We start from the raw sequence: 25,705 nt of genomic DNA on the forward strand, positions 1-25,705 counted from the left end.
CAGTATTCATGTAGGAAAACTCTTGGTAAACTGAGAATCACCCACATTCCAGAACAAGGTGTTCCCCAAGCCAGCCTTGAGCAACTTGGCACCAGCAACTGTATGATTACACATTTCCGTCATTGCCATACCCTATATAAAGCTCATGGGAATCACAGCTCTCTCTCTTACCCCTCCTCGGAGATGACCTATCACCTCTCTCCTTCCCCCAATAATTTCTTGCATGAGGTCTGTTATGTGGTGTGATCTCTGTGACACTCCTTGGCCCTTTGGTCACCACAAAACCCTAACAAAGTTAGATATTCTCTACTAAAGTCAGATCTGCAGACTCCTGTGATCCAGTGATTCTATTTCTAAGGCTGTAGACTAGAAAAATCTTCCACAAAGTGAACACTCAGAGACAGCCTTGCAAGCAACATTGTTCACAGCAGTACTAAACTAGCATGACACCAAATCTCCATTAAAAGAATTGTTGATGATTTACAACTGAAATCCTGTGTCACAAACACATAAAGGACAGATATATGCTCCATGGGTATCAATGTATGTTTGTTATGATATACAGGTATACCAATGGAAGTACATGAAGTGTACTAGGACCTATTTTACAAAAATTAAGTAAATGACATGGTAATGAAGCTACTCAGCCACATTATGGAAAACTCTAGCTATACCCTACCTTTACATGCAATTTGCCACAGTTGCTGGTGCCGAGTTGCTCAAGGCTGGCTTGTGGAACATCTGGTTCTGGAATGAGGGTGGTTCTCAGTTTACCAAGAGTTTTCCTACCTGAATACTGACCATGTGTTTGTTTTCCTTATTTAAGTACATAGAGATCACTGAGATAATGTTAAGGAAACATAGTAAGTCAAAAATATTCAAACTTATAAAATTCCATTAAAAAGATGAATAAATTATAAAGCTTTTGAAGACATGTTCTTTAATTTAAAGTAAAAAGTGTAGTTGTTCTATGTCATAATAATGATTTATCACTAAATTCAAAGGAAAGAAACATGAACAACAAAATGAACCTGATACCATTCTCAGCTCAAAGATGAGACACTTATGGACTTGTATATTATAAGCAACAAGAGATCTTGACATTACAGTTGAGGCTGTAACAAAAGTTCCATGATATCACCAAGAATCATGTTCCTTTTTTATTCTTGCTCATTCTTTTCATAGTTCCTATCCTCATTTCATAAAGGACCACTGAACTGAGAGCAGTATGTCTCCAATCGGAACAGCAGAGTGATACAGGAAAACACAGGAGCAGAGGCAGTATCTAGCAGCAGTGTGGTAGCCATTTTGTTGCTACATGGGCAAAAGTCACACAATGAAGACAGCCAAAGAAGAAATAAAAGCTATTTTCACAGAACTCATTCTTTGGATCTCAGGAAATTGGGAACATTAATAATGTTGTAACTGAAATAAATGGAGCTTAGATATCTTTATGGCTGGAAGCTATATACAGAGTGGGGAATTATCCTAGTACATTCACAAATCCTGAACAACAAAAAAGAGTTCTAGATGGCATAAGAATATGTGACTCTTAGAGTTCAGAGGGACTTTGAAAACCTCGGCTTCTACTACAGAATCTCCTCCTAGGAAGCTGTTTACACGTGTATTAGTCAGGGTTCTCTAGAGTCACAGAACTTATGGATAGTCTCTAGATAATAAAGGAATTTATTGATGACTTACAGTCGGCAGCTCAATTCCCAACAATCGTTCAGTCACAGCTGTGAATGGAAGTCCAAGGATCTAGCAGTTACTCAGTCTCACGCAGCAAGCAGGCGAAGGAGCAGGAGCAAGAGCAAGAGCTAGACTCCCTTCTTCCAATGTCCTTATATTGTCTCCAGCAAAAGGTGTAGCCCAGATTAAAGGTGTGTTCCACCACACCTTTAATCCCAGATGAAAGGCATAGCCCAGATTAAAGGTGTGTTCCTTAACTCGGAGATTCAATCTTCTGGAATCCATAGCCACTATGGCTCAAGATCTTCAAACCAAGATCCAGATAAGGATCTCCAAGCCTCCAGATAAGGGTCACTGGTGAGCCTTCCAATTCCGAATTGTAGTTCATTCCAAATATTGTCAAGTTGACAACCAGGAATAGCCACTACAATCCACCCCTTGTCAACTTGACACAAATAATATCTCATGTTCACATGAAACAATAACAAGGTTGTAAATACGCCTAACATGATATAACTATCCCTCGTACAATCGCAAACGCATTAGTAAATTTACAATGGGCATTCATATTACTTTATAATCCTCGTTTCTGCAACTGGTTACGTGGCCTTAATTGGTATTTATAACTACCTTCCTCTACTACCCATTCTGTATTTCCTTCACCTTCAGCCAGCACCTCAGCAGGTCTTGGCTCTTTTCCTGGAGGATTGACCCATACCTTCATTCCTGATGGGTCTGCGTCCTTTGTCATCCTGCTTGGATTAGGCTGTTGTTGTTTCCCATTGACTTTAATCACAGGACATGGTAGTACTAAGAGACGCCCTAAGGGATCTCCTGCACTCCAGACATAATCTTGCTTACCACCATTGTGAAGAGGTAATCCAATTTCCCCATGGTAATCTGGATCTATCACCCCTCCTAACACTGTTATTCCTTTTTTAGCCTGTTGGTTTAAGGGCATTAGAAGCCCAAAATGACCAGGGGGAAGTCTGAGCTTCCAGTTCAATGAAATGTTTGTTGTAGCTCCTGGTAGGAGCACTCCCCTCTCTGGAGCCAAAACTTCTAAGCCAGCAGAACCTAGAGTTATGGGGACAGGAAGCAAAAATTTTCCTAGAGGGTCACTAGGAGTGATAGTAAGTGGAACTATTCCGTTTTCCACCCCTTGATTCCTGGACCCATGAATCCTGGCTATGGGTGAAACTGTACCATATATCGAGCGCTGATTCAAAGCATATACTGCCTTCTGAAGAACTCTGCCCCAGCCTTCCAAGCTGTTACCACCTAATTGGCGCTGTAACTGCGTCTTCAAAAGGCCATTCCATCTTTCTATCAGCCCAGCTGCTTCAGGATGATGGGGAATGTGGTAAGACCAGTGAATTCCATGATCGTGAGCCCACTGTCGTACTTCTCTGGCTGTGAAATGAGTTCCTTGGTCAGAAGCAATACTGTGTGGAATACCATGACGATAGATGAGGCATTCTGTCAGTCCGTGAATGGTGGTTTTAGCAGAGGCATTACGTGCAGGAAAGGCAAATCCATAACCAGAATAAGTATCTACTCCAGTAAGAACAAAACGCTGTCCTTTCCACGAAGGAAGTGGTCCAATGTAGTCAACCTGCCACCAGGTTGCTGGCTGGTCACCTCGAGGAATGGTGCCATATCTGGGGCTCAGTGTTGGTTTCTGCTGTTGGCAGATCTGGCAATCAGCAGCAGCTGTAGCCAGGTCAGCCTTGGTGAGTGGAAGCCCATGTTGCTGAGCCCAAGCATAACCTCCATCTCGACCACCATGGCCACTTTGTTCATGTGCCCATTGAGCAATGACAGGGATGGCTGGGGAGAGAGGCTGATTGTCCACAGAACGGGTCATCTTATCCACTTGATTATTGAACTCCTCCTCAGCTGAAGTCACCTTTTGGTGAGCATTTACATGGGACACAAATATCTTCACATCCTTTGCCCATTTGGAGAGATCTATCCACATACTTCTTCCCCAGATGTCTTTCTCACCAATTTTCCAATTGTGATCTTTCCAAGTCCCTGACCATCCAGCCAATCCATTGGCTACAGCCCATGAGTCAGTGTATAATCGTACATCTGGCCATTTCTTCTTGCAAACAAACTGTAATACCATGTGTACTGCCCGAAGTTCTGCCCACTGTGAAGATTTCCCTTCACCTGTGTCTTTCAAGGTTGTCCCAGAAAGGGGTTGTAATGCTGCAGCTGTCCACTTCTGGGTGGTGCCTGCATAACGTGCAGAGCCATCAGTAAACCAGGCTCTAGTCTTCTCCTCTTCGGTCAGTTGATCATAGGGAACACCCCATGAGGCTATAGGTGCATGCTTGGCAGCAGATGGCATTGTAACAGGAGTAGAAACCATAGGCATTTGAGCAACTTCTTCATGTAACTTGCTTGTGCCTTCAGGACCTGCTCTGGCCCGATCACGTATATACCACTTCCATTTGATAATAGACTGCTGCTGTGCACGTCCCACTTTATGACTTGCAGGGTCTGATAGTACCCAGCTCATGATGGGTAGTTCAGGTCGCATAGTGACTTGGTGTCCTATTGTCAGACGTTCAGTTTCCACTAAGGCCCAATAGCAGGCCAAGAGCTGTTTTTCAAAGGGAGAATAGTTGTCTGCAGATGATGGTAGAGCTTTGCTCCAAAATCCCAAAGGCCTTTTCTGTGATTCACCTACAGGGGCCTGCCAGAGGCTCCAAACAGCATCTCTATCAGCCACAGACACCTCAAGTACCATCGGATCTGCTGGGTCATATGGTCCAAGTGGTAGAGCAGCCTGCACAGCAGCCTGGACCTGTTGAAGGGCCTTCTCCTGTTCCAGGCCCCACACAAAGCTAGCAGCTTTCCGAGTCACTTGGTAAATAGGCCTAAGTAACACACCCAAGTGAGGGATGTGTTGTCTCCAGAATCCAAATAGACCCACTAAACGTTGTGCTTCTTTCTTGGTTGTAGGAGGGGCCAGGTGCAATAACTTATCTTTCACCTTAGAAGGAATATCTCTGCATGCCCCACACCACTGGACTCCTAAGAATTTCACTGAGGTAGATGGTCCTTGAATTTTGGTTGGATTTATTTCCCATCCTCTGATACGCATATGTGTTACCAATGAGTCCAAAGTGGTTGCTACTTCCTGCTCACTTGGTCCAATCAGCATAATGTCATCAATATAGTGCACCAATGTGATATTTTGTGGAAGATCCAAACGATCAAGATCCCTTCTAACTAAATTATGACACAGGGCAGGAGAGTTAATATATCCTTGAGGCAAAACTGTGAAGGTATACTGTTGGCCTTGCCAACTGAAAGCAAATTGCTTCTGGTGGTCCTTATGGACAGGTACTGAGAAGAAGGCATTTGCCAGATCAATAGCCGCATACCAGGTGCCAGGAGATGTGTTGATTTGCTCAAGTAAGGAAACTACATCTGGTACAGCAGCTGCAATTGGAGTTACTACCTGATTTAGTTTTCGGTAATCAACTGTCATTCTCCATGATCCATCTGTTTTCTGCACTGGCCAGATAGGAGAGTTAAATGGAGATGTGGTGGAAACCACCACCCCTGCATCTTTCAAGTCCTTGATAGTGGCAGTAATTTCTGCAATTCCTCCAGGAATACGATACTGTTTTTGATTCACTATTTTCTTTGGCAGAGGCAACTCTAAAGGCTTCCATTTGGCCTTTCCAACCATAATAGCCCTCACTCTACAGTTCAGGGAACCAATATGAGAATTCTGCCAATTTCTGAGTATATCTATCCCAATTATACATTCTGGAACTGGGGAAATCACCACAGGATGTGTCCGGGGACCTACTGGACCTACTGTGAGTCGGACATCAGTCAAAACTCCATTAATCACCTGCCCTCCATAAGCCCCTACTTTAACTGGAGGGCCACAATGTTTCTTGGGATCCCCTGGGATCAGTGTCAACTCAGAACCAGTATCCAGCAGACCCCGAAAAGTCTGATTATTTCCTTTTCCCCAGTGTACAGTTACCCTTGTAAAAGGCCGTAGGTCCCTCTGGGGAAGAACTGGAGAAAGGGTAACAGCAAAACCTTTGAGTGTCTTATCAAGATCCTTCCTCAGCGGAACCTGGCCACCCCTTCATTCAAGGGGTTCTGGATCTGCAAACTGTCTCAAGTCTGGAAATTGATTCACTGGCCGAGATTGCTGTTTACCACGATCTAATGTAGCCTTTCTTTCATTTGGCTGTTTACCATGATCTAATGTAGCCTTTCTTTCATTTGTTTGAGAATTTTTCTGCTTATACAGATCAAACAAATATGCAGTAGGCTTCCTATGTATTTCATTCCTGGAAACACCATGATTTGTTAGCCAGTACCAAAGGTCCAACCGAGTCATGCCATTATAAATTTCACCTCTCCTGTGCTGACCATTACTGGGTATGTTATTATAAACATTCTTTTGTCTACGCTGTCCATTATAATAACTAGAATCACCTTGTCTCTGGCGATTCAATGCTGCCACCTGGCCCTTGTTACCTCGGAATCCAACTAAACCCAGTGAATTTAATTCATCTAATTGAGCAGAAGCATCTCCAATGCTAAGATCTGGCACAAGGAAAAGGGAAAGAACAAAACCCTTCAAATGTGCTGGTGCCCCTCTCACCAATTTGCGTCTTATAGAGCTGGTGAAAGGCATATCTTCTGGACCTTCCCATTGTGGACAATTATGCTTTACACAATATATCCACTCTAGCATTGCAATTTCCCTAAGTCTTAAAATCCCTTCATCAACACTAAGCCATGGAATATCAGGCATCTCCAAGTCATTTCCAGTAGGCCATCTTTTGATAAACACCTCAGCCAACCATTCAAACAAACTTTTGACACCTTTTTTAACTATGCGAGCTTCCGTATTAAACCTAGAATCTCTACTCAGAGGACCCATGTCAATAAACTCAGCCTGCTCTAGTTTTATGTTCCTTCCACCCTTATCCCACACCCTTAAAATCCATTCCCACACATATTCACCAGGTTTCTGCTTGAATGAATTAGCAAACTCATTAAGCTCCTTAGTAGTGTAGCGAATTTCCTCATGGACTACACTTTCTACCTCCCCTCTAGGAGCCTGTTTTGCTTTGAGTCTGGTTACAGGTCTAGAAGAAACTATTGGTGGGCCGTGAGCAGACTCTGCAAAATTAATTTCCTCATGTGGGGAAGGCATTATTTCAAGAGGTGGGGCTGAGGGTACTACTTCCTCAGGTGGGGCAAACCCTTGAGAATCTGAGGATTCAAAATTCTCAGCTTCAACATGGTCTTCCCACACATCCCCATCCCATGTTGTAGGATCCCATTCTTTGCCAATTAGAGCCCTTACTTTAACTGTCGACACACTCTGAGGCTGAGACTTGAATTTTCGCTGTAGTTCAGCCAACCTTACAATGAGAGTTTCTGTTTGATTTTCTGCAACTTGAGCTCTATTGCTACAAGAGAGAAGATTCTCCTCAAGGACACACTTAGCAACTTTTAGATCGTTTACTTGTGTCTGGAGCCTTTCAATTTTATCACACAACTCCTTCCTTTCATTCATCATTTTTTCCACAGATACTAAGAGCAGCCAGCCAGTAAAATCATTTTTCGATTTTTTCCCCATCTTGTAGAAAGCTTTGTGCACTGAATCACCTAATTCATTAAGAAAATCAAGGGCATTAGCTTCTTTAAGTTCGGAATATAGTTTCAACCATGGGTCTTCAAAATTCTCTGAGCTCCCAGGAGGGAGAGAATCTGGAGAGGTTTCAATAGTTGAAAGTGCTGGTGGATCAACAAGCCAATTCCAGAATTTTAAAAGATTCATCCTTGTACTTCTGTTATTCTAGAACCACTCCTGGTACCAACTTCTGTATTAGTCAGGGTTCTCTAGAGTCACAGAACTTATGGATAGTCTCTAGATAATAAAGGAATTTATTGATGACTTACAGTTGGCAGCTCAATTCCCAACAATCGTTCAGTCACAGCTGTGAATGGAAGTCCAAGGATCTAGCAGTTACTCAGTCTCACGCAGCAAGCAGGCGAAGGAGCAGGAGCAAGAGCAAGAGCTAGACTCCCTTCTTCCAATGTCCTTATATTGTCTCCAGCAAAAGGTGTAGCCCAGATTAAAGGTGTGTTCCACCACACCTTTAATCCCAGATGAAAGGCATAGCCCAGATTAAAGGTGTGTTCCTTAACTCGGAGATTCAATCTTCTGGAATCCATAGCCACTATGGCTCAAGATCTTCAAACCAAGATCCAGATAAGGATCTCCAAGCCTCCAGATAAGGGTCACTGGTGAGCCTTCCAATTCCGAATTGTAGTTCATTCCAAATATTGTCAAGTTGACAACCAGGAATAGCCACTACAACACGTATGCTGTGCTTTAGAACATTCTTCCTGCCTCCTCTCCATGGATCAAGAAAACTGTCCCCTAGCAAGCACTGAGAAGGTGTCTCTCTCTCTCTCTCTCTCTCTCTCTCTCTCTCTCTCTCTCTCTCTCCCTCCCTCCCTCCCTCCCTCCCTCCCCCCCCCTCCCTCCCTCCCTCCCTCCCTCCCTCCCTCCCTCCCTCCCTCCCTCCCTCCCTCCAGGTCTGCAACTCTATGAATATGATTTAAAAACTATTCAGACCCACAGTGAATCAAAAATTTCAATTTAGATAAAAGAGAATGACAAAGAAGAAGTCAGAAGCCCAGGGTCTTTGGCTAGAGCACTGGCTGCTCCAAACCTTGTGTGTAGAAACCTAACTCCTGTAACATGACATAAACCCCATGACTTAAATAAGATGCTAAATCTATGCATGGTCTCTTCAACTTCTCCTAAGCCTTGCTTGAGAAATTATCCCTTTCAAGCATCCTGATTTCTTCTCAAGCAATCAAATGTTTGAATTCCCTCATTTATTATATCTTCCCACCAAGAGACTGATTATTGACACCAGAAGTGATTCTGTAGCAAAGACTCCACAATTTACTGGATTATTTTTCACTCCATGAAGCTTTATAGACAGTATGACATAAAAAGAAAACATTTGTTGGGAAGAAAGTTCTGGTCTGTTCCAATGCACTAATCAATCAATTTGTATGAATTTATTGAGCTCCTTATTCTTCAGATGTCAAAGCATATGTTAATACTTACCACATGGGATCAAACAACAACAAAAGCAAAAACACAAAATGTTCATGCTTCTCAGAATTCCTATGTGAACATTGCTTTTAGTCATGGAAAATCAAAGTGTAGACTCTGGATATGAATTTTAGTCTACACTTCTGGAGGAGAGTTAAAGTAATTTTACCCATAAATAGTATAAAGCATTGATTAGCTATTAAAACAAACACATATCACAGAGTTAAAATTTGCATAAATATCCAAGCTAAAATAAAATACTCCAAGGGGGCCTGGTTCTTCCTGCAAGCTCCCTCAGATCCCATACTTCTCCTGCATTCAGGAGACCTTGGAAAAATATTTGAGAAACAGTGCATGCCTTGTACACTGTCAAACACTTAGCAGGTGCTGAATGGCAGTAAAGAGAATACTTCCTCCTCTAGGTAAAATTTATGTTCAGTGGCTATTCCACATGAGCTCAGAGAACTGCCTGTCACACCAACTATGAGGTGTCCACAGGAAGAACAAGTAAATGAAAACACCGCGGAGACCAAGCACAATATGCATGTGACAGAATCAATAACCCCTTGAGGCCAGTAGACGAAGAAAAAAGGTTCATTTTTGAGAATTAAGAACTGTGGGGAGAGTTCATAGCCTGAGGCAAAGCCAAAGGCTATTTAGCCAACAGAAATCATTAGCTTTCTGAAATAGCTGTCCTGGATCCTCTGTATCAAAGCAATGCACATTCTTGTAGGAAAGAGCAGAGAGATGGAGCGCTTGCTAATATAAAATCTTCAGGAGAGCATGTAGTGTTTAAGGAAAAGGAGAGCTGTTGGCCTTTCTCTTTGCGTCAGTCTTCTTAGTCAAGACAAACAGCTCTCATTGACTTAGCAGCTTGGGAAAGAGAAATTGAATCACCCATGCTTTCAAAGGGATGAAATCCACTAGAAAGAAATTAAGGATCTTCCCTGGGACAACATATCCTTGTTAAGTAGGATAATTTTTTTAAAAACAAGATAGAGTGGCAAAGCTCACTCAGAGAAGCTTGTATTTTGCAAGAGTGCATTTTTAGTTTGGGGAACTTGTGTTTTCTGTGAACTGATTCCGTGTATTTGTTCAGTGAAATGGTATCCATGGAAAAATCATTTTTTATTATGGACTGAAGTCAAACTGGCTTGGAAACTCTTGGTAGGAAGTACCCTTGAGCTATACATACCGTACAACTGAAGCATGAAGAGTATGGACTTTGTCAGTCAGACCAGATCATGATTCACTCCAAATGTATTTTTCTGCTTCTCCTAATTCTACATTGGAAAGTGACCCAAACCTTGGAAAGCCTGCTTTCTGTAAGAAATGTCCTAATCATATTTAAACAAAGACCAAAAAGTTTATGTTAAATCATTTGCATGGATAAAAGTATGGCTTTGTTTGCCCACAAGTCTTTTTCCTTTTTCTTTATACTATTATTGGAGCACTGTTGAAGCTCAATCCAAAGGTCTCCATTGCCTAGTCTTCATGCCAGCTGATCATTCTCAGAAAGGAGCTGCACTATCATGAACTATCCCTACAGTAAATTCCACATAGTAAGGAATAAATGAGCCTCTAGGTACATCCAGTGATAAATGGGGATCTACCATCCATCAACAGCGAGAAACTGAACCTGCTGACAAATATATAAGGATTCTCAGCAGCGTGTCCCAACAAAGCTTGAGTGGAGATACTGTTAAATGATGTTTGATATGTAAGAAGGAGGGAAGGGAGGGAGGCAAGAAGGGAGGGAGGGATGCATTCGGAATTCACAGAAACTAGATGGATGGTTGTTCGATTAAGCTGCTAAATTTGAGCATAATTTGTCATGCAGCAATAGATAAATCTAACACCAATTATTTACCATTGGCAGATGAGAAATACTGGGGAATGATGCTTTTTCTCATTAAAATAATAGATAAATTAACTTTTAAAGGAAGAAGGAAAATGGAATAAAACAACCTCAAAATATAAGGATGTTGAAACGGAAGACAGGGTTAAAATAAAGAGCAAAAAGCAAGATGATGCTTATATATTTTACTGAGAATTTCATACATGCATGTAACATGCTTTGACCAAATTCACTTTTTATTTCCTCCACTCCGACTCCACTCGTCCCTCTTCCACCACCTTTCCCCTCCTAACTTTGTGTGTTCTTCTTTTCTTGTTAAATACACTAAGTCTACTTAGAGCCACCTATGTGCATGGTGGAGGACTATCTTCATGATACTTCCCTGAAAATACTAACTCTCCATTCCCCAGCATCTACCACTGTCAATAACTTCTCAACTAAGGATGGAACTTCATGCATCGTCCCCTCAACGCTGAGCCTTACTTGATCCTTTGCAGGTTGTGCACACACAGGCACAGCCACAGTGAGCTCATCTGTGCAACGGCTTATGTCTGGCAAATACTATTTTGCTGTTGATATCCCCAGCCTCTCAGCTTTACAATCATTTGACTCTTTATTCTGTGATGATCCCTGGTCCTGGGGAGTAGATATGATATGATATTGATGTCCTGCTTAGAGATGAAAATTCCACAGTCTGCTATTCTCTGCTTATATTTTTTTTTCAGGTTTTGCACAAGATGCGGGGACAGTGAAAAGAAAATAATCCTCACTCATGGCTAGAGGAGATGTGAAATGGTCCAACCATTTAGAATTTAGGAGTTTCTAAAGAACAACTCTCTGGTCCTAACAGTACAACCCCTAAGTATATACCCAAGTGAGTTGAAAACACAGATCCACAGAAATACTGGTACAGGCATGCTCATAGCAGCATTAATTATAATACTGAAAAAAAACCTCAAGAATCTGACAACTGATGAATAGATGAAGTAAACATGGGCCATCCCATTCAGCATAATGAGGTTCAGCTGTTGAGAGGAGTGAAGGCTCGATCACGCTGCAGTGGGAGTGAACTGTGATGATGGTATACCAAGTGAGAGACTCCTGTGCAGATACAGCCACGGGCTTCACTGAATTCAAAATGTCAGAAGTAGGAAAATCTGTACAGAGAAAAGTAGAATAATGACTGATGGAGCTAGAGGAACAGTATATTGAGCCATGCCTGACTTATAGGTTGGGGATTAGTGGCTCTATAACACTACCAATAGGGTAAAAACAAAGTATGAGATCTTATGTACTAAGATGGTTAAAGGCTGAGGAGGTTATGTTACAAAATATTTAATTTCCCTTCTCAGGACAAGTTAGCGAAGATGGAATGACATGGGGACAAAGAAATGAGAGAACTCTGACAAGAAGAACATTTGATTTATAGCTGTGACTGTCTTCTTGGAGCAGTCCGTCTCAGTGAGAAGCAACCTCCTTTCTGGGGGACTTGCCCATCATTCTGCCCTCTGTTACAAGATAGTCCAAGCAGTAATCAGTCCTCATAAAAGCAAAAGCTCAACTGCCCTAAACCATCTGAACAGCTTTTCAACTGTAGACTAAAGGCCAAAGTCTTTTTTTATATAAATTCTTTTCTCTCCACAAATTTTACAGGGGTCAAAGATTTTATTCTTTTAAAATAATTCTCTAATGGGATTTTTATACATCACCTCATACAAAAGAATTCTTTTTGAAGTGCATAAAAGAAAATTAAGTATGTCATTAGGACACGAGAGACAAAAGGAACAGTCTTTTGATCAGGATCATTTAATCAAGAACCCAGAAAAGAAGCAATGTGACGTGCAAGGGGTAGGCCTTTTGATGCTTTGGGGAAGGAATTCTCTAGATCATGAGAGGAATATCTTATACTTTCACCACTGTCAGTACTGAGTCATGTAGGTAACAAATGTTTCCACATTCACTTCTCCACACTCTCTCAACCCCTACACATGTATGCATATCCCCTCCATGTGAAGCCAGTTCTGCTGTCGAAGTCGTAGTGGCAATTCCTTGCTATAGCCCACGCTTGTTAGAAGTCCTATCAATTCCCAGAACAGACTTTTAAAAGCATCCTTACTGGCCTTGTATCTGAGGTTTATCTACCAGGATCAACTTGCCTTCATCCATGTCTGACAATCTGCTGAATTTTCTACAGGCAAACATTTTAGGTCACTTCAAGTCTTCCTCTTCACTGTAGGAAGTGAACCCTTCCTGAGTCACTAAAACACCTACCTCAGATCTCAGCACTGAGGATGCAAAGGCAGTGGGCCCCACTGTCAATAGGGTCATCCTATGTTGCGCGCTGCAACAGGATCCTTCTGCACATGTTTAGTCAGTCCTGTTTCTTCTTGTTTATATCTCCCTTGTTTTTATCTCCCTTGTTTATATCTCCCTTGTTTATATCTCCCCCGAACCCTGGGCCTCTCACTCTTTCATACTCTCAGTTCCCATCCACGCACAGCCACGCCAACTCACCAGGCACGCAGCTTCAGCTAATCAGGGCAGCAGGGGCATATCTCCACCAAAATGGATTCACCGGTATCCTGGTACACCTGCGCAGCTCTCAAGATGTTTGTGGCTTATATGAGGAAGTCATGTGCAAGTCATACGACTTAGCTGCAGTCCCTGGCGCCTTTGGGACTGCCGCCACACCCGCTCCTCACATCTCCCCCTTTTTTTTCTTTTTTGACAGAGAGAATGTCTGTAGATAGCCCCCCGCAGCCATGCCCCTTACCCGTCCTTGGGAGACAAACAGCATTGGTTTGATCCCTGTCTTAGGTTGGTGACATGCCCAGGGAGTCTTATCACTGACTACCTCTCTATCATGCCAAGTCACACCTGGGGAGATTGTGTTTTGCTTGCTGCAGGTGCATCAAAAGGCCAGGATGTTGATTAATCTATGGCCAGATCTTAATTGCTGCAAGCAAGCCTCATGGGTGAAGGTAGAGGTCTGATCCCCAGTGTGCAAGCATAGGGACCCTACACAAAACCATCCCTTGGGCTCATCATCCAGAGAGGTCTTGGCCAGCTCCTGTGTCATTTTTCCTGGGGGAAGGTTACTAGGACATTGAACCTTCATGCAATCAGACATGCCTTCCACAGGATGCCAACATCAAGCTATCCTCTGTGCAGTGCTTAGCCTCGCACCCCACGGCATAACACAGCATAATTTCTTTTAGAGTGGCAAACTGAATCTGAGGAGATTATCCTGCCTCCACTGCAGCAAAAGCCTGCGCTACCATGGCGAAAGTGCGGACCCGCACACTCTGCACCTAACACATGTGCCAAACACACAACACAAACACACTATAGCAAGCATACATCCCAGGGCTCCCATCCCCACTCATCTTCCCTGAAGCAAGGGATAGATAGCCAGAGGGGCTATCTCTTTAAGGGGAATTCAGGGATCAAAAAGGCATGGAAAAATTTGAACGTCATGTTGAGCTGGTATCGGCTTCTGGAACACCGAGAGGATCTCCCATCTCGGCTCCATCCTTTGTGCTTGTGGGACCATCCACCACATCCACAGGGGCAACTGGATCAGGAGTCTCATTCTTGCAGTGTCTCACCAACCTCTCCAGCACCCAAAGAGGTTCCGTCTGGTCCTGTGGAAACACACAAACAGACCCTCTCGCCCACATCAACACCTGATCTGGTCGATCCCCAGAGGGGATGGACACAATACCTCGTGGTGATGAGACCATAACCTCAATCACCTGTGTGTCCATCTGGGGAGTCAATATGAGAGTCAAGTTTTCACTAACTTCCCCTCTGATAGGCAATGATTTCCACACCCTTATGGCAATCTGATTCACCTGCTCAAACACCTGCAGTGGATATCCTGTCTGTTGTTGTGCAAATCGACCTTGACCAAGCAGCATATCCCTATCCCATACTGGATTTCCTGCAACAGCATTAGCAGCTGCCTGTTCGTTTGCAAATTCAATAAGGAAGGCTTCCCAATCTAAATACTGCCCAGTTGAAAGGCATGCCTTCACCAAGCCTGCCCAATCTGACTGCATCATACAGTGTCTATTCAAGGCCTCTACTTGAGCCATAGTATAGGAGGCACTTAGGCCGTATGTCCGCACAGACTCAGCCAAATTCCCAATTACTTTGAAATCTAGAGGCTCGTGATATCTCTGCCCTGTTTGGTCAGTGAAAACAGGACATCCCAGCAAGGAGAATCTAACCTCTCTCCAAACCTCCGGACAGAAGGTCCGCCTATAGGTGGCTGCCGAGGAGGCATAGGGAGGAGGCACAGAAGCTAATTCACCTTCCTCCTCTGCCTCAGCTCTTTTATTTTGTCCTTTCTGTCCACCTGATAACACTGTGTCTCCTTTTGTTTTCCTTTTTCTTTTTAAGCCCTTCTCCTCTTCTGACATACTCTCTTGTTGCTCTGTAAGGATTTTCTGACCTGTCTTGACTGCCTCTCGATTCAAACAGTAACAGAGTCCATATATCAGAACAAACAAGACCAAAACAATCAGACCTACCCACAAAGGGTCAATGGAAGAAAAAAGCATAACTACACAGCCAGGAGCTATTGATCACTACACTGAGCTTATCATAGTTCCTTAACTTGTCCCAAAGCCGGGAACCTTTCGTTACCTTGTGCCTGCTTCCTGGCAACTTTATGCTTGCCTCTATTTTATCCGAGGTCCTTCCCAAACTCCTGGGGTCGCAAGTTTCACTTACCGTGAACTTACCCTGCCTGCAACCACTGACTGCTGAAAGTTCTGAACTCGGTGGGGGAGTCCGTTCCCCGTACGGGCCACCAATTGTCGTGTCTGCTCTTGACCAGCAAGAACGACACGACCACCAGTCCTTCTAACAGCAGTTTATTCAGTCTTCATCTTTCTTCTTTCTCTTCATCAGTACTGTTCCCCAGCTGAAGAGTTCTGAATCCACGCTGGATCCTTCTCAACAGTCTGTTTTATGGGAACCTTTATTAACCACTCCTTCCCCGTGATGCAGTTCTGAATCCTCCCTGTAGCAGGGGGTCTTCGCTCATGCCTGAAGATGTTCCTTTTCCCGGGTTTCAGCACCACTTCTTGCGTGCGCCCAACTGGCCAGGAAGAATGACGCTGCAACAGGATCCTTCTGCACATGTTTATTCAGTCCTGTTTCTTCTTGTTTATATCTCCCTTGTTTTTATCTCCCTTGTTTATATCTCCCCCGAACCCTGGGCCTCTCATTCTTTTATACTCTCAGTTCCCATCCACGCACAGCAGGCCACGCCACCTCACCAGACACGCAGCTTCAGCTAATCAGGGCAGCAGGGGCATATCTCCACCAAAATGGATTCACCGGTATCCTGGTACACCTGCGCAGCTCTCAAGATGTTTGTGGCTTATATGAGGAAGTCATGTGCAAGTCATACGACTTAGCTGCAGTCCCTGGCGCCTTTGGGACTGCCGCCACACCCGCTCCTCACAATCCTACTTTGTAAACTCCAGGTCAGTGCAATGATAACTGGATCATACCACAGAGTGAACAATGCTTACAAACCACAGCTGAGGTTGCACACACACACACACACACACACACATACATACACACACACACACACACACACACACACACACGCACACACAAACACAGCACCACCACCACTACCATAACCATCACCTAACAAACAGACTTACATTTCTTAATCTTGAAACAGATTTTTTTCTGCAATAAAACACAGGCTACAAGATGTAAAGAAAAAAGGAAAAAATGAAAGACAAAATTTATTGAGAAAAAATTTCAGCCTAATTATAGTCAGGCAATTATTTGAGCACAGTTTTTTTAGAGCTTCCTACAGTTTGGAGTCAGAAGAACTGGAAAACCACTAGTTTTCAAACAGACTAAAATAGAGCTTTAGCCTAATTTACAAACCCCATCTCATCAGCCAGGCTTCTCCATTCCTGTGGCTTTGATAATCTAAGAAAGTTTCCTCTAACTAACTTGGATGCAAATATCTATCAATCCCACAAGAGAAAAATCACATGTCTGTGCTACAAAATGCATTGCCCGACTCCTGGGCAGGCTGCAGTAATTCCTGTCCACACTGCCAGCAAAATTATTCTAAGCTCATTCCCTAGGCTGCTACCTTTTGCTTCTCTGTATTCTCTTCTAAGGATCTATAAAGCAAGATCTTGAAGAAGCTTATTATCTGATTTATAGTAAGTATTTAATAAATTAATATAAAACTTATAAATAGGCAAGGTTAAATGCCATTCATATGTATATATACCGTTATGCTGATTCTTGATTAAATTATTCCTTCAAAATCCCTGCCACTTATGTCATGAGTATTAGCAATTTACTAGAGAACATCATTATTCCTCACTAATTATGCAGATCGCTTTTGCTTTATACCCTGTGGCTAACTCCATAGATTTTTAGCATTTGTCTAGAAAACAAAACTCTGAGGTAAGTTGCAAGCCTAGCTCTGAGACATCCCAGCTGGGACTTCTGGAATACCTCAGCTCTTTGCTTGAGATGCTTCATGTAATAATAAGAAGAGTAAAGTTTCAATTACTTACTACCTATAAAGCTCAGAAAACTGTCCTGCTAAATAGTGACTAATAAATATTAGTTATAGTTATTGTCCAAGTTAGAAACATAAAATCAATGCATATAAATAACAGCTTTTCCCTAACAACAATTTATTTTAAAAGCACTATTTAATTTATCTGAGAACCCTATTTGCTTTTTCTTGTTCTCAATTCGTTAGCAAGTATGGTGTCTTTTGCTGTCTCTAGTCATGGGGGTCTCTTGTATCTCAAATTCAGCTCCTTTACACATAAACTGATATGGATCAGAAAGTTGACATTTCAGATCTAACCTGGTCAAATGTAGCTTAAAGGTGCAGAGGGGGAAATTCAGTATGTCATTGGTCAGATACTAAAGCAAAATATCCAAATCTTTTATTAAAGTTGTATACCTTGTGTTTTGAGACAGGGTAAAACTATGTAGCCCTAGCTGACCTAGACTCACTCTGTAGACCAAGCTGGTCTTAAATTCGCAAAGATCTGCCCACCTCTGCATCTCAATCACTGATATTAAAGGTATGTGTCACAACAGCTGGCCTTAAAATTATGAGATGGATGGATATGGAGATTATGAAGATTGTTATAATCTGTATAATCTAACAGTGGCAACAGCTTACAGAACAGTCTCATTTTGTTTATATATTTTGTGAATTATAGATGCTATATTTCAATGGATGTTTATTGAACACATTTACCCTAGTATGGGTTTAAGAGACAGGTCAGTGAATCAAGCTGGCCTCACAATCACAAGAGTTTAAGTTTAGTCCCCAGAACTAGAAGCTAGGCATGGTAACGTGGACTTATGATTCTCAACAGTGGAGAAAGAGGAAGGCAGAATGCTGGGTCTTGCTCACCAGCCAATCCACCCAACAAGCTGAGCTCCAGACCAGTGAAAGATTTGTTTCAAATAACAGAAGATACACCCATAAAGTCTCACCGATGTGACTGCGTGTGTGTGAGTAGAATAAGGACAAAACCAATAGCAAATGTGGTGAAAGGAAAGATCAAGAGGCCACAATACCACAGGAGAGTCTGGGAGGAGTTAGGTGAGTAGGAAGTATATGATTAAATATATTGTCTGAATTTTTTTTAATTAAAACAAAATAAAAACTTCAGGCAACTAAAAAAATGCTAAGAGCAAGTCTTCCCCAGAGAAAGGCACACGAATTGGTTACCAAATGATCAGTCTTGAACACACACACACACACACACACACACACACACACACACACACACCATTCTCTCCCACCCCCCCACCCCCCCCATCATATAAGGCTATGGTACATAGCGGAGCTTGAGGGGAGGAAAAGGAAGGAAGCAACGATGTAATAATACTCTGTTCTAAAAATTGTTTTTAATTAAAAAACAAAGAGAACAGCTCCTGAGGGGCAGAGCCTATGTGAACTTGATTCTCCACAATCACCCCCACACATGAACACACACATTTTCAACTCTGCATACACACACATACAAAAGGTTTATCCCAGTCCTCACTAGAATAGTAATGTTTGCCTTTTGAGGGTCTCAGCTTGTGCCACAGTCTTTCTATGACAGAGAATATTGAATCTCTCCAAGGACTCTTCTGCTTCGCCATCCACATGTGATGCCATCTACTCAGCTTCCCCACCGAGAAACCTCAGGGTGAAAGCTCCTCCTCCGTCCCTTTAAATTATTATAACAAGCTGATCAATTGTCATCTCATTAACTCTCACATTATCCAATAAGTACCTTTTCTTTCCCAATGTCACTGCTCTTATTCTGGCTCTCAGGATGTGTCCTTGGGATTCTTGATAGTGACTGATAACAATCCCAGGCTCCGGCACTCTCTAGTCTACCTTCCATGTAGCTACTACTATGATCTTCCTGAGAATCACATTTACTAATACAGTTTAGACACTTAAATTCTGTTACTGTTTTCCAATACATAAACATGTAAGGTAAGCATATAAGGTAGACTCCTTAGAAGAATATACTCTCCAAATAACTCCACCATATTTTGAAAGGAATCCCCCTTGCTTCACTAAACGGGGCTAGGTATTGCAATTTGAACATTTCATACTTATCAAAACTTCAATGTAATTTCACAGTTTTTTCTCAATCTATTCCTCTGCTGGGCAGAATTCTGCTCATTCTTCAAGATTCAATTCAAATATGTCCTCTGAGACTCTCCCTGGCCTTCACTCTATTCCCCTAGATGATTAATCTTTCATATATGCTCTCTACCCTCATGGTTTCACTGTAGTATGACCAGAATACTAGAGTTAGCTTCTTACATGTTCATTTGTACAAAAAAGGGTTTTGTGCATGAGCTATAGGCTGAGTTATCTACTGATTCTTCAGAATTCAGTTATGAGTAAGATGTGTAAAGAATAGAGTTTGGCTGGAGCATCTGCAGGAGACATCTTGGTTCCCGGATCCCACAGAGACTAGTCTGCACAGGTGAAAGTGTGAACTTCAGAAGCTAACAGTTTCTGGGACAGGCCCTGTTTGGGCCTTCATCTTCTGCCAGGAGGCAAGTCAGAACGCCAGATATCTGTGCACCTTCTCTGCAAGAGGAGAGCTTGCCTGCAGAGAATGCTCTAACCACAGAAACTCAGGAGAGAGCTAGTCTCCCAGATCTGCTGATAGAGGCTAACAGAATCATGAAAGGAACAAGCTCTAACCATAGACAACTATAATATCTGACTCCAGAGATTCCCAGATGGCAAAAGGCAGATTTAAGAATCTTACAAACAGAAACCAAGACCACTCACCATCATCAGAACCCCGCACTCCCACCTCAGACGGTCCTGGGCACCCCAACACACACTAAAGCTAGACCCAGATTTAAAACCATATCTCATGATGATGGTAGAGGATATCAAGAAGTACTTTAATAACTCACTTAAAGAAATGCAGGAGAACACTGCTAAAGAGTTACAAGTCCTTAAAGAAAAACAGGAAGACACAACCAAACAGAAGTCCTTAAAGAAAAACAAGAAAACACATCCAAAGAGGTGATGGACATGAAAAAAACATATTAGACCTAAAATTGGAAGTAAACACAATAAAGAAAACCCAAAGTGAGGCAACGCTGGAGATAGAAACCCTAGGAAAGAAATCTGGAACCATGGATGCGAGCATCAGCAACAGAATACAAGAGATGGAAGAGAGAATCTCAGGTGCAGAAGATTCCAAAGAGAACATCAGCACAACAATAAAAGATAATGCAAAAGGCAAAAAGATCCTAACTCCAAACATCCAGGAAATCCAGGACACAATGAGAAGACCAAACCTATGGATAATAGGAATAGATGAGAATGAAGATTTTCAACTTAAAGGGCCAGCAAATATCTTCAACAAAATTATAGAAGAAAACTTCCCAAACCTAAAGAAAGAGATGCCCATGAACATACAAGAAGCCTACAGAACTCCAAATAGACTGGACCAGAAAATAAATTCCTCACAACACATAAAAATCAGAAAAACAAATGCACTAAATAAAGAGAGAATATTAAAAGCAGTAAGGGAGAAAGGTCAAGTAACATATAAAGGCAGGCCTATCAGAATTACACCAGACTTTTCACCAGAGACTATGAAAGCCAGAAGAGCCTGGACAGATGTTATACAGACACTAAGAGAACACAAATGCCAGCCCAGGCTAATATACCCAGCCAAACTCTCAATTACCATAGATGGAGAAACCAAAGTATTCCACAACAAAACCAAATTCACACATTATCTTTCCACAAATCCAGCCCTTCAAAGGATAATAACAGAAAAAAAAATTACAAGGATGGAAACCATGCCCTAGAATAAGCAAGAAAGTAGTCCTTCAACAAACCTAAAAGAAGACAGCCACAAGAACAGAATACCAACTCTAACGACAAAATAATAGGAAGCAACAATTAATTTTCCTTATATCTCTTAATATCAATGGACTCAACTCCCTAATAAAAAGACATAGACTAACAGACTGGCTACACAAACAGGACCCAACATTCTGCTGCTTACAGGAAACCCACCTTAGGGACAAAGACAGACACTACCTCAGAATGAAAGGCTGGAAAACAATTTTCCAAGCAAATGGTCTGAAGAAACAAGCTGGAGTAGCCATAGTAATATCTAACAAACTCGACTTTCAACCCAAAGTGATCAAAAAAGACAAGGAGGGGCACTTCATACACATCAAAGTTAAAATCTTCCAAGAGGAACTCTCAATTCTGAATATCTATGCTCCAGATACAAGGGCAGCCACATTCATTAAAGAAACTTTAGTAAAGGTCAAAGCACACATTGCACCTCACACAATAATAGTGGGAGACTTCAACACATCACTTTCATCAATGGAAAGATCATGGAAACAGAAACTAAACAAGGACACAGTGAAACTAACAGAAGTTATGAAACAAATGGATCTAACAGATATCTACACAACATTTTATCCTAAAACAAAAGGATATACCTTCTTCTCAGCACCTCATGGTACCTTCTCCAAAATTGAACATATAATTGGTCACAAAACAGGCCTCAACAGACACTAAAATATTGAAATTGTCCCATGATTCCTATCAGATCACCATGGATTAAGGCTGACCTTCAATAACAACATAAATAATAGAAAGCCAAAATTCACGTGGAAACTGAACAACATTCTTTTGAATGATACCTTGGTCAAGCAAGGAATAAAGAAAGAAATTAAGGACTTTTTAGAGTTTAATGAAAATGAAGCGACAACATACCCAAACTTATGGGACACAATGAAAGCATTTCTAAGAGGAAAACACATAGCTCTGAGTGCCTCCAAAAAGAAACTAGAGAGAGCACACACTAGCAACTTGACAACACACCTAAAAGCTCTAGAACAAAAGGAAGCAATTTCACCCAAGAGGAGTAGACTGCAGGAAATAATCAAACTAAGGAGCAAAATCAACCAAGTGAAAACAAGAACTATTCAAAGAATCAACCAAACAAGGAGTTGGTTCTTTGAGAAAATCAACAAGATAGATAAACCCTTAGCCAGACTCAATAAAGGGCACAGGGACAGCATCCTAATTACCAAAATCAGAAATGAAAAGGGAGACATAACAACAGATCCTGAAGAAATCCAAAACACGATCAGATCCTTCTACAAAAGGATATACTCAAAAAAACTGGAGAACCTAGATGAAATGGACAAATTTCTAGACAGATACCAGGTACCAAAGTTAAATCAGGATCAGGTTAATGATCTAAACAGTACTGTATCCCCGAAAGAATACGAGCAGTCATTAATAGTCTCCCAACCAAAAAAAGCCCAGGACCAGATGGGTTTAGTGCAGAGTTCCAGCAGACCTTCAAAGAAGATCTAATTCCAGTTCTTCACAAACTATTACACAAAATAGAAGTAGAAAGTACTCTACCTTCTATGAAGCCACAATTACTCTGATACCTAAACCACAGAAAGATCCAACAAAGATAGAGAACTTCAGAACAATTTCCCTTATGAATATCAATGCAAAAATACTCAATAAAATTCTCAGTAACCAAATCCAAGAACACATCACAACAATCATCCATCCTGAACAAGTAGGTTTTATTCCAGGGATGCAGGGATGGTTGAATATACGGAAATCCATCAATGTAATCCATTATATAAACAAACTCAAAGACAAAAACCACATGATCATTTCCTTAGATGCTGAGAAAGCATTTGACAAAATCCAACACCCATTCATGACAAAAGTCTTGGAAAGATCAGGAATTCAAGGCCCATACCTAAACATGATAAAAGCAATCTACAGCAAACCAGTAGCCAACATCAAAGTAAATGGTGAGAAGCTGAAAGCAATCCCACTAAAATCAGGGATTAGACAAGGCTGCCCACTTTCTCCCTACCTATTCAACATTGTACTTGAAGTCCTAGCCAGAGCAATTCGACAACAAAAGGAGATCAAGAGGATATAAATTGGAAAGGAAGAAGTCAAAATATCACTTTTTGCAGATGATATGATAGTATATATAAGTGACCCAAAAAATTCCACCAGAGAACTCCTAAACCTGATAAACAGGTTCAATGAAGTAGCTGGATATAAAATTAACTCAAACAAGTCAATGGCCTTTCTCTACACAAAGGATAAACAGGCTGAGAAAGAAATTAGGGAAACAACACCCTTCTCAATAGTCACAAATAATATAAAATACCTTGGCATGACTCTAAGGAAGTGAAAGATCTGTATGATAAGAACTTCAAGTCTCTAAAGAAAGAAATTAAAGAAGATCTCAGAAGATGTAAAGATCTCCCATGCTCATGGATTGGCATGATCAACATTGTAAAAATGGCTATCTTGCCAAAAACAATCTACAGATTCAATGCAATCCCTATCAAAATTCCAACTCAATTCTTCAATGAATTAGAAAGGGCAATCGGCAGATTCATCTGGAATAACAAAAAACCTAGAATAGCAAAAACTCTTCTCAAGGATAAAAGAACCTCTGGTGGATTCACCATGCCTGACCTAAAACTGTACTACAGAGCAATTGTGATAAAAACTGCATGGTACTGGTATAGTGACAGACAAGTAGACCAATGGAACAGAATTGAAGACCCAGAGATGAATCCACACACCTATGGTCACTTGATCTTCGACAAGGGAGCTAAAACCATCCAGTGGAAGAAAGACAGCATTTTCAACAAATGGTGCTGGCACAACTGGTGGTTAGCATGTAGAAGAATGCGAATTGATCCATTTCTATTTCCTTGTACTAAGGTCAAATCTAAGTGGATTAAGGAACTCTACATAAAACCAGAGACACTGAAACTTATAGAGGAGAAAGTGGGGAAAACCCTCGAAGATATGGGTACAGGGGAAAACTTCCTGAATAGAACAGCAATGGCTTGTGCTGTAAGATCAAGAATTGACAAATGGGACCTCATAAAATTGTAAAGCTTTTGTAAGGCAACAGACATTGTCAATAAGACAAAAAGGCCACCAACTGATTGGGAAAGGATCTTTACCTATCCTAAAACAGATAGCAGACTAATATCCAATATATATATAAAGAACTCAAGAAGGCAGACTCCAGAAAATCAAATAACCCCATTAAAAAAATGAGGCTCAGGGCTAAACAAAGAATTCTCACCTGATGAATACCGAATGGCTGTGAAGCACCTGAAAAAATGTTTAGCCACCTTAATCATCAGGGAAATACAAATCAAAACAACCCTGAGATTATACCTCACACCAGTCAGAATGGCTAAGATCAAAAATTCAGGTGACAGCAGATGCTGGCGAGAATGTGGAGAAAGAGGAACACTCTTCCATTTTTGGAGGGATTACAAGCTTGTACAACTACTCTGGAAATCAGTCTGGGGGTTCCTCAGAAAATTGGACATAGTAATACAGGAGGATCCCACAATACCTTGCCTGGGCATATATCCAGAAGATGTTCCAACTGGTAAAAAGGACACATGCTTCACTATGTTCATAGCAGCCTTATTTATCATAGCCAGAAGCTGGAAAGAACCCAGATGCCCCTCAACAGAGGAATGGATACAGAAAATGTGGTACATTTACACAATGGAATACTACTCAGCTATTAAAAAAATGAATTTATGAAATTCCTAGGCAAATGGATGGACCTGGAGGGCATCATCCTGAGTGAGGTAACCTAATCACAAAAGAACTCACACAATATGCACTCACTGATAATGTATATTAGCCCAGAAACTTAGAATACCCAAGATATAAGATACTATTTGCTAAAAGCATGAAACTCAAGAAGAATGAAGACCAAAGTGTGGACACTTTGCCCCTTCTTAGAATTGGGAACAAAACACCCATGGAAGGAGTTACAGGGACACAGTTTGGAGCTGAGACGAAAGGATGGACCATCTAGAGACTGCCATACCCGGGGATCCATCCCATAATCAGCTTCCAAACGCTGACACCATTGCACACAGTAGCAAGATTTTGCTGAAAGGACCCAGATATAGCTGTCTCTTGTGAGACTATGCGGGGGCCTAGCAAACACAGAAGTGGGTGCTCACAGTCAGCTATTGGTTGGATCACAGGGCCCCCAATGGGGGAGCTAGAGAAAGTAACCAAGGAGCTGAAGGGATCTGCAACCCTATAGGTGGAACAACAATATGAACTCACCAGTACCCCCCAGAGCTCGTGTCTCTAGCTGCATATGTATCAGAAGATGGCCTAGTCGGCCATCATTGGAAAGAGAGGCCCATTCGTAGTGCAAACTTTATATGCCTCAGTACAGGGGAACTCCAGGGCATTGAAATGGGGGTGGGTGGGTGGGGGAGTAGGTGGGGGAGTGAGTGGGGGAGGTTGTGGGGGGCTTTTGGGATAGCATTGGTAATGTAAATGAAATAAATACCTAAAAAAAAAAAGAATAGAGTTTGTCTGTTTTGCCTTTTAGATCCAGCAACTTGTGGATAGAAAATGTCTTTTTCATCTTTGCATTCTCAGG

The sequence above is a fragment of the Mus musculus genome, chromosome 14 (assembly GCF_000001635.26).
Source record: "Mus musculus strain C57BL/6J chromosome 14, GRCm38.p6 C57BL/6J".
NCBI classification, from domain to species: domain Eukaryota; kingdom Metazoa; phylum Chordata; class Mammalia; order Rodentia; family Muridae; genus Mus; species Mus musculus.